The following is a 9,338-nucleotide window of genomic DNA, read 5'->3' on the forward strand; positions in this document are numbered from 1 at the left end:
AAAAGGCAAAATGGTTGTCCAAGAGGGCCTTACAAATAGCTGAGAAAAGAAGAGAAGTGAAAGGCAAAGGGGAAATGAAAAGATATACCCATTTAAATGTAGAGTTACAAAGAAGAGCAAGGAGAGATCAGAAAGCCTTCTTCAGAGATCAATGCAAAGAAATAGAGGAAAACAATAAAATGGGAAAGACTAGAGATGTATTTAAAAGAATTAGAGACACCAAGGGAACATTTCATGCAAAGATGGTTTCAATAAAGGACAGAACTGGTATGGACTTAACAGAAGCAGAAGATATTAAGAGATGGCAAGAACACACTGAAGAACTGCACAGAAAAGATCTTCATGACCCAGATAATCACAATGGTATGATCACTCACCTAGAGCCAGACATCCTGAAATGCAGTCAAGTGGGCCTTAGGAAGCATCACTACAAACAAATCTAGTGGATGTGATGGAATTCCAGTTGAGCTCTTTCAAATCTGAAAAGATGATGCTGTGAAAGTGTTGCACTCAATATGCCAGCAAATTTGGAAAATTCAGCAGTGGTCACAGGACCGGAAAAGGTCAGGTTTTATTCCAATCCCAAAGAAAGGCAATGCCAAAGAATGTTCAAACTACCACGCAATTGCACTCATTTCACACACTAGCAAAGTAATGCTCAGGATTCTCCAAGCCAGGCTTCTACACTACAGGAACCATGAACTTCCAGATGATCAAGCTGGATTTAGAAAAGGCAGAGGAACCAGAGATCAAATTATCAACCTCTATCAGATCATCAAAAAAAGCAAGGGAGTTCCATAAAAATATCTACTTCTGCTTTATTGACTATGCCAAACTCTTTGACTGTGTAGATCACAACAAACTTCAGAAAATTCTGAAAGAGATGGGAATACCAGACCACCTTACCTGCCTCCTGAGAAATCTGTATGCAGGTCAAGAAACAAGAGTTACAAATGGATATGGAACAACAGACTGGTCCCAAATCAAGAAAGGAGTACGTAAAGGTTGTATATTGTCACCCTTCTTATTTAACTTATATGCAGAGTACATCATGCAAAATGCTGGGCTGAATGAAGCACAAGCTAGAATCAAAATTGCTGAGAGAATTAACAATAACTTCAGATATGCAGATGAACCACCCTTATGACAGAAAGCAAAGAAGAACTAAAGAGCCTCTTGATGAAAGTGAAAGAGGAGAGTGAAAAAGTTGACTTAAAACTCAGCGTTCAGAACACTAAGATCGTGGCATCCGATCTCATCACTTCATGGCAAGTAGATGGGGAAACAATGGAAACCATGACAGACTTTATTTTTCTTTCTTTTTTTCTTTTTTTTTTTTTTTTGGCTCCAACTTTACTGCAGATGGTGACTACAGCTATGAATTTAAAAGATGCTTGCTCCTTGGAAGAAAAGCTATGATCAATCTAGACAGTATATTAAAAAGCAGAGACATTACCTTGCCAACAAAAGTCCATCTAGTCAAAGGTATAGTTTTTCCAGTAGTCATGCATGGATGTGAGAGTTGGACTACAAAGAAAGGTGAGCACTGAAGAATTTATGCTTTTTAACTGTGGTATTGGAGAAGACTCTAAAGAGTCCCTTGAACAGCAAGGAGATCCAACCGGTCCATCCTAAAGGAAATCAGTCATTAAAGGACTGATGCTGAAGCTAAAATTCCAATACTTTGGCCATCTGATGTGAAGAACTGACTCATTTGAAAAGTCCCTGATGCTGGGAAAGATTGAAGGCGGGATGACAGAGGATGAGATGGTTGGATGGCACTACCAGCTTGATGGACATGAGTTTGAGCAAGCTCCAGGAGTTGATGATCAACAGAGTAGCCTGGCATGCTGCAGTCCATGGGGCCACAGAGTCGAACACGACTGAGAGACGGAACTGAATTGACTGATGATTTGACTGAATATTCCTAACTTAACTAACAATACTTTTTTGCAACATAGTAATGATAACTCTGTAATAGAATTCACTTCACTGTCAAGCAGTTCACAGTGCAATTGACACCCCCATCAAACACCCTGAAACTTCACATAGTTCATAAGTTCCAAGAGTGATCTTCATACTTTACATTTTACATGCTTTCACTGTATCTCCAATGCAAAAAAACAAACAGACAAAAAAAAAGATTGTCCATTGACTGTCATTTATGGAATTATTTAATCTCAAATTATATTGTCTTTTCTGCTTTTGAATGTGTTACCACCTTGCCAGGTAAGAATATCCCAACCCCACCCCACATGGGGCAGAAGCAAGTTGATGATGTGTTCAGGGAATTAACATCTTACAGAAAGATTCTTAAGACTGATCCTTCAATTGCTGAAGAACTACTTTGGAGTGTTCTATGAAATCTTGACAGAGTGGTGAGACAGGCTCGGCATTGTGCATTTGCCTGCACTGGTGTTTAATCTTGGTTAAGTGAAAGGTCTTCAGTGCTCAGCTGACATCCCTAAAGTAGCACAAAAACAAATGCTCACTTCAAGATGCTCAATTCTGAGATACGGGGCCTTTGGCTAGCTGAGAGTAGACGGTCTTATCTTCTTGAGAGTGTTATCTTTCATTTTACAATAAATCTAGAAAACTTGTCCATTTTGTTTTGGCTAAGGTTGAGATGTCTATCTCAGACTCAGAGGGGACTTATCTTGAAAGAGTCAAACAAAAGATCTCAGGTGTCACATGTGGAAAGAGTTGTGAACACATCTTCTTTATCTCCTGATTTGAAGAAGGGGAGAGGGGAAGGAAGCTGGAGCTCTTTTCATAGGTGCAAAAGGTGAGAAAAAAGTTTCCATCATTGAAAGAATGAAAGCCATAGCTTTGCAATGAACAGCAAAGAGTTCAGAGTTCAGAAACTTTGGCGTCAATGCTGGTACAACTGAATGATGTTAGCCTTGTGTAAATGCTTCCTCAAGAGTGACCACAAGATGCCTATCATGGTTTATGAAAATTTTCAGTGGATTCTTTTTTCATTTAAGATAGTGGTTAGAAAATGTCCAAAAGTTTCTTGTGGTAAAGTCACAGGCACTAACCTGGTCACAAGTATACAAATGTGTAAGCATGTATATGTCTTTAACATCTGTGTTGATCAACCTCAACTTAAAACACTCCAGACCCAAGACGAGTTCCCCCATCACTGAGTACCAGGAGGAAAGGAGCCCAGTGCAGGAGACCAGGATTAGAAGCTTCGATCAGAGTGAATCCTGTGCAACATTATTCCCCTCCATGCCTCTCTAGTCATTTTCTTTGCTGACCTCAGTCAGTCTAAAAGACACAGCAGAAAAAATGTTTACCTGTTTAACAACAGTGAAAACAGAACCTCAGAAGAGTTCATGCTCGCCCAGTATATCAGGAGTTGGTTCTGTTTTCTTTCATTGCTCAGTGACTCCTCTCTAGGGCCCATGTTACTTTTTCTTTTCTTTCTCAACCTTGCCCTAAAGATGTGTTCTCAGGATGCAGAACAGACCATTCACTGGGAAAGTCATGCATATGATTATTTAACAACAAAAACAATAATAATAACAATAAATCCTTAAGGCATCCCTGGTGGCTCAGATGGTAAATGCAGGAGACTGAGTTCAATCCCTGGGTTAGGAAGATTCACCTGGAGAAGGGAATGGCTACCCACTCCAATTTTCTTGCCTGGAGAAGTCCATGGGCAGAGGAGCCTTGCAGGTCAGGCCACAGTCCATGGGGTCATAAAAAGTCAGACACAACTGAATAACTAACACTTTCACTAAATCCTTAAGCCTTACCTAAATGTTAAGATCTATGCAAGAACATCTGTAAAATCTGCCTTTTTTTCCCTCCTTTTGTGTATTGACTTTGCTATTTCTCATTGCTGTTTACAGCATGCCGATTTTGAAAACTAAATTGAAATGTTTTAAATCCTTTGTAATTCTGATTAAATCTCTTTTATATAAAAAGGCAATTGATTTGTATTTTCTTAAGAAAATGTACATCTATAGAAGGAGATAACATGCAGCAATGTCTTATTTTTATAAATTATCCAGATTAATAACTCAAAAATATTTTTCCTGTCTTATCTGCCTGAAATAATGTTCTAAATCATTTCTGAGTCTTTGAGAGATTTAAAAATGACTTAAAAATTCTAATTTACTTTTTTTTAGCTGCTGAGTATATCATTCACCTCAACTGTCGGAAAAAAAAAAAAAAAAAGAACAATAGATGAATATCTCCATCTAGAGCCTGTTTGGGAAAAATGTAATTGCTCAGAAGAAGTCATTCTGTATTCTGATGATGAGCTGCAATACAACAGCTCATCAGTATGTTAGGAAAAAACATGAAGGACGTGATTGACCTCAGATTGGAATGGACACAGTTTGATCGGGTTTATATTCCCTGGGATGCTGGTTCAGTTTTTATTCCTGTGTCCTAAGATTGCTGGACACAGAGTAATTCAATGCTTTATAGCTCAAATGAACCAGAGTTCTAACTTCTCTCTGTGCCTGATATCAACCCTGCATAAGCGGCAACTAAATTATCTGGAGTCTGTGTGTAAATTCCATAGTAACAAAGGCAACAAAAGCAGACGGTGCATTGGAAAGAAAAGAAGTGGCACTTAAACCAGATTTGGTAGTTCAAGGAGAATCTCTGGGGTAAGTTGATTTATAAATTAGTCATGAAAAAATATTTTTATTTTTAATAATTTCATTTAATTTGCCTTTGTGTACATTTTGAGTATTAGTTATAAATATTCACCCACACCATTCCATCTTCTCCTGCACCTTACTCTATCAATTATTCATTCTCTATCTACTTTTGTTTATGTCTACTTTTTCCATTTCTATGAGCATCTTCCCCTTGACTTATGGCCCATTCTCAGTTCTTTCACTTATTCGTCAGTCTTTTGTGATATTCTTTAATACATCTTCCTTCCAATAACTCTTCCCTTGCTTTTCATGGCACTAAACTGTTTTTGCTGTTGTTCAGTCACTAAGTCGTGTCCAACTCTGCAGTTCCAGGGATTGCAGCATGCCAGGCTTCCCTATCCTTCATTATCTCCCAGAGTTTGCTCAAACTCATGTCCGTTGAGTCAGTGATGCCATCCAACAATCTCATCCTCTATCATCCCCTTCTCCTCCTGCCTTCAATCTTTCCCAGCATCAGGATCTTTTCCAGTGAGTGAGTTCTTTGCATCAGGTAGCCAAAGTATTGGCACTTCATCTTCAGCATCAGTCCTTCCAATGAGAATTCAGGGTTGATTTCCTTTAGGACTGATTGTAGCAGGTGCTGTTAACATTCCATCCACATCTCTTAAGCATCTCTTAAGTATCCCCATCTCTTAATATTTACATGCATGACAGCGCAGACTTGACATGGCAACCACCAACACATGACACTCTTTTGCCTGACCACCAGAATCTACTCTTACTAAGCATATGACAAGCCAGCAGTGCCAGGGAATTACCCCTTGAAAATGTCCCTAGACAATGACTAATAGCAATTGGTATATAAATATTTGGGTTCATTCACCCCTCAACCAAAACAATTCTGCCACACAGGTCTACACTGGGCCCAAGAGCTTCACAGTGAAATTAAGCTTCAGTTTCTCATAAAAACAAATTTTATTGGCTTTCTTCTCTTCTCTGTCTCACCTCTTACACTCCTCTACTGCTACATCCAAGGATCATTTACCAGCTAAATTCCTCCTACTCAAACCTTGTCTTGGAGTGTTTTTATGGAATCCAAACAAAGTCAGAATTTTAGTTTTACAATTACTTCCCGATTTTTTCTTTTCAGGACTTTTTTTCCCTCTCCCTGAAGTTCTTTAACTGTTGGGGATTTTTAAGTTTATTCCCTGGTAGAGCTCATCCACATGCCTATTTGCATTTACCATCTGTATGCTGATAATTCTCAAATCAATTATCTAGCTGTAGTAACACAGCTAGATAAGATTTTCAAAGATTTACTTTCACCAGGCTGTTTCTGTCCCCCAAAATACTGTGAACTCCTTGAAGACTGGCCTATCTCTTTTTATTTATTTACTGCCAGTCTTTAAAATAGTATCTGACATGCCGTGGATATTGAATAAATGGTTTTGAATTAATTAGAACATGAAAGTATAGGGAAAATGTCAATTTATTGCACAAAGGCAAGTACTAGAATCATTTGGCAACTATACAGTAGCAAAATAAAGTCTGTTTGGTCAATTAATACAAAAATACATTCAAATCGGTGAAGAAAGAAAAAAAATTCTAATTATTCAGAGCAGGGTAACATAAATAGCCAGCTGATTGAACTTCCCATGTTCTGACTGAATTTACTGGCAAATTCAACAATTTGGGTATTAAGTGCTAAAAATCAATATTTAATATCTGTAGCTTTTGTTCCGCTTTCAGTTAATCAGCTATTAAAAAAACTTATCTTACTCAACTGAGGTCAATTTGTCTAGTTTTCAGGATATCTATTAACCACCAGAACTAAATTTCTTATATTTAAAATATATGAGAGCACCAGTAAGACCTCTTCTTTCCATTCAGAAAATGGAAGGCTGCCAGATAGAGTACCAGATCAACTGCTGACATTTAAATACCTATTTGCTTAATTCCAACTGAGTATTTCATGTGTAAGAATTAAGATTGTAAGCAATAAATTAGGCACATTTTTGTTGAGAATCCTTTAAGGAATCATCTTTTATAATAGCAGAATGTTACTGTTAATTGCAATTTAAGTCAATTGCCTTATTCCAGAGGTGAGGCAGCAGAGATCCACATACATGAAACAGCCTTTCTAGAAAACAGTGCAGGTGATGGGCTGCAGGAGGCTGAGACCAAGGCATTACACTGTGGGTTATATCCAGGGTTTCCTCTACCCCACTGGTATATTGCTTCAAAACTGTAATGTCAAAGATAACACAATGGCTTTTCACCCATTGAATTTATGGTGCAATACTTGTTAGAATTATAAAAGCAAACAGATGGAAGAGACTTTAGAGATTATTACATATACTCTTATTTCTGACAAATATGTCAACTCTGGGCTTCCCAGGTGGCACTAGTGATTTAAAAAAAAACCTGCTTGCCAATGCAAGAGACATAAGAGATGAGAGTTTGATCCCTAGATTGGAAGGATCCCCTAGAAGAGAACATGGCAATTCACTTCAGTATTCTTGCCTGGAGAATCCCACGGACAGAGGAGACAGGAGGGCTATGGTCCATAGGATCGCAAACAGTTGGACATGCATGGAGAAGCTTAGCATGCACGCACATATCTACTCTATAACATTTAAAAACTGAGTTTCAATAATTTAGTTTATAGCCTGACTTGCAAAACTTTTGGGCTCCTTCTGGTTTCACAAGAAAAATAGCTGAACAAAATGAAAATCAACAACTCTTCTTAGATCCATCAGAGTGTTGAGATCACAGGTCAAACCACCACCCTGAAGTTGGAGAGACAGATAATCATAGTTTACCAAGAGTAGAAGCTTCTGCTCTAGCCTGTGAGGAACACTTAAAGGGTAACTGAATAGCTGCTGGAGATGAAATGTTGACTAAAATGAGAGATAAAACTCATAGGTGGGGAACTTCCCTGGCAGTCCAGTGACTAAGACTTTGCCTTCCATTGCACTGGATTGAGTTCAATCCCTGGTCTAGGAGCTAAGATGCCTCACAGTCAAAAAACCAAACATAAAACAGAAACAATATTGTAACAAATTCAATAAAGACTTAAAAAGTGGTCCACATTAAAAAAAAAAAAAAAAACAGGAAGATAAATCTCGTGAGTTCACCCATACTTTCGTAAGACTTACCTCAAAAAATTTCACTGCATTTTCACTGTGAAAATCAAAGGAGAAAATCTTGCATTTCTCTGGTAGAAGGAGGAGTAAAGTAGAAAACTTTAAATAAGCTCTGGATTTAGAAAAGGCAGAGGAACCAGAGATCAAATTGCCAACATCTGTTGGATCATAGAAAAAATAAGAGAGTTTCAGAAAACACTATTTCTGCCTTATTGACTACATCAAAGCCCAAAACCTTTGACCATGTGGATCACAACAAACTGGAAATTTCTTTCAGAGATGGTAATACCAGACCACCTTACCTGCCTCCTGAGAAATCTGTACGCAGGTCAAGAAACAACAGGTAAAACTAGATATGGAACAATGGACTGGTTCCAAAGTGTAAAAGGAGTACATGAAGGTTGTATATTGTCACCCTACTTATTTAACTTATATGTAGAGTACATCATGTGAAATGCTGGACTGAATGAAGCATAAGCTGGAATCAAGATAGCTGGAAGAAATATCAATAACCTCAGATATGCAGATGACACCAGCCTTATTGCAGAAAGCAAAGAGGAACTAAAGAGTCTCTTGATAAAAGTGAAAGAAGAGAGTGAAAAAGTTGGCTCAAAATTCAACATTCGAAAAACCAAGATGATGGCATCTGGTCCCATCACTTCTTGGCAAATAGATGGGGAAACAAAGGAAACAGGGACAAACTTTATTTTCTTGGACTCCAGAATCACTGCAGATGGTTACTGCAGCCATGATATTAAAAGACACTTGCTCCTTGGAAGAAAAGCTATGACCAACCTAGACAGCATATTAAAAAGCAGAGATGTTACTTTGCCAACAAAGGTCCATCTAGTCAAAACTATGTTTTTTCCAGTAGCATTGTATGGATGTGAGATTTGGACTATAAAGAAAGCTGAGCAGCCAAGAATTGATGTTTTTGAACTGTGGTGTTGGAGAAGACTCTTGAGAGTCTCTTGGACTGTAAGGAGATCCAACCAGTCCATTCTAAAGGAAATCAGTCCTGAATATCCATTGGAAGGACAGATGCTGAAGCTGAAACTCCAATACTTTGGCTACCTGATGCGAAGAACTGACTCATTTGAAAAGACCCTGATGCTGGGAAAGATTGAAGGCGGGAGGAGAAGGGAATGACAGAGGATGAGATGATTGGATGGCTTCACCAACTCAATGGACATGAGTTTGAGCAAGCTTCAGGAGTTAGGGATGCACAAGGAGACCTGGCACGCTGCAGTCCATGGGATCACAAAGAGTAGGAGACAACTGAGTCATTGAACTGACTAAAGTTCAGATTGCTTTGTTCTCCTTAATGACTGCCTGTCCCCAAGGGAAATTGTTTGACCAGAGCTTAACCAACTAGGATTTTACTAGAGTTTAACTGATATGTAGAACCCAACTCTAGCCTCCTTTAGATTTTGTCTCACCTAAAGAAAGATGTCTAAGCTGAGAAGCACTTGTGAAAGTAACAGCCCAGGGACACAGTCTGGCTAAAATACTGAGATTTAATCATAAGAATACAGAATATTCCCCCTCCCCATACCATCACACCAATAGG

The sequence above is a fragment of the Muntiacus reevesi genome, chromosome 3 (assembly GCF_963930625.1).
Source record: "Muntiacus reevesi chromosome 3, mMunRee1.1, whole genome shotgun sequence".
NCBI lineage: Eukaryota > Metazoa > Chordata > Mammalia > Artiodactyla > Cervidae > Muntiacus > Muntiacus reevesi.